Source organism: Microtus ochrogaster, chromosome 2, assembly GCF_000317375.1.
Source record: "Microtus ochrogaster isolate Prairie Vole_2 chromosome 2, MicOch1.0, whole genome shotgun sequence".
NCBI classification, from domain to species: Eukaryota; Metazoa; Chordata; class Mammalia; order Rodentia; family Cricetidae; genus Microtus; species Microtus ochrogaster.
Window position 1 is genome coordinate 55,062,325 of NC_022010.1, and position 1,507 is coordinate 55,063,831.

The following is a 1,507-nucleotide window of genomic DNA, read 5'->3' on the forward strand; positions in this document are numbered from 1 at the left end:
AGATACAGAATTAGAATGATTGAATAACCCAGTAGGCTCTAGACATCTTATCTGTTTATTATTGTTGAGTTTCAGAGAGCTCTTAATATGTACTAAAATATAAGTCTTTAATTGATATACTTTGGAAAGATTTTTTTTAAACCCAGTTTGGACTTTTTGATTTCTTAAGAAAAAGTGTGGATTCCTTGAACCAAGGCATATTAGCACTTGGCTCAGCATGTTGTCACCATTCCAACCAGAAATTGGCACAAATGCTACTGTGTCAGGGTTGTAGCCAATTTTCTTAATGTAGGTGCTGACTTCCTTAACAATTTCCTCCTATCTCTTCTGGCTGTAGGGTGGCTCGGTGGAATCCATTTTGTTGACACCAACAATTAGCTGTTTCACTCCCAGGGTGTAAGCCAGAAGTGCATGCCAGATGGTAGTGCCAATGGGAACACCCTGTTGGAAGCTTTGGATTGTATTCTGCCACCAACTCGTCCAACTGACAAGCCTCTGCAACTGACCCTCCAGGATGTCTATAAAACTGGTGGTATTGGGACTGTCCCTGTGGGCCAAGTGGAGACCAATGTTTTAAAACCTGGCATGGTGGTGACCTTTGCTCCAGTCAATGTGACAACAGAAGTAAAGTCTGTTGAAATGCACCGTGAAGCTTTGAGTGAAGCTCTTCCTGGGGACAACATGGGCTTCAATGTGAAGAACCTGTCTGTCAAAGACATTAGACATGGCAACGTTGGTGGTGACAGCAAAATGGAAGCTGCTGGCTTCACTGCTCTGGTGATTATCCTGAACCACCCAGGCCAAATTTAGTGCTGGCTATGCTCCTGTGTGATTGTCACACAGTTCTCATATCATGCAAGTTTGCTGAGCTTAAAGAAAAGATTGATCGTCGTTCTGGCAAGAAGCTGGAAGATGGTCCTAAATTCTTGAAATCTGGTGATGCGGCCATTGTTGATATGGTTCCTGGCAATCCATGTGTGTTGAGAGCTTCTCTGACTATCCTCCACTGGGTCGTTTTGCTGTTCGTGACATGAGGCAGACAGTTGCTGTGGCTGTCATCAAACCTGTGGACAAGAAGGCTGCTGGAGCTGGCAAGGTCACCATGTCTGCCCAGATATCTCAGAAGGCTAAATGAATACCATTCCCAGCACCTGCCACCCCAGTCTTAATCAGTGGTGGAAGAACGGTCTCAGAACTGTTTGTCTCAATTGGCCATTTAAGTTTAATAGTAAAAGACTGGTTAGTGATAATAACCTTCAGAAGGAAAGGAGAATGTTTTGTGGACCATTTTTTTGTGTGTGGCAGTTTTAAGTTATTAGTTTTCAAAATCAGTACATTTTAATGGAAACAACTTGACCAAAAATCTGTCAGAATTTTGAGACCCATAAAAACAAGTTAATTGAGAGAAAAAAAATGTGGAATGAAAAATTAAATTTTAACAAAATTCAAATTACCTTTCATGGATTATGTTTGCCCAATCCACATATTTTCTTCAATGCTTTCTGGC

General features: G+C 41.5%; 1 pseudogene; it reads left to right on the top strand.

The window, feature by feature from the left end:
- The first annotated feature begins 215 nt into the window (after positions 1-215).
- Positions 216-1,135, top strand: LOC101991696 (annotated as a pseudogene).
- The last annotated feature ends 372 nt before the right edge of the window (positions 1,136-1,507 follow it).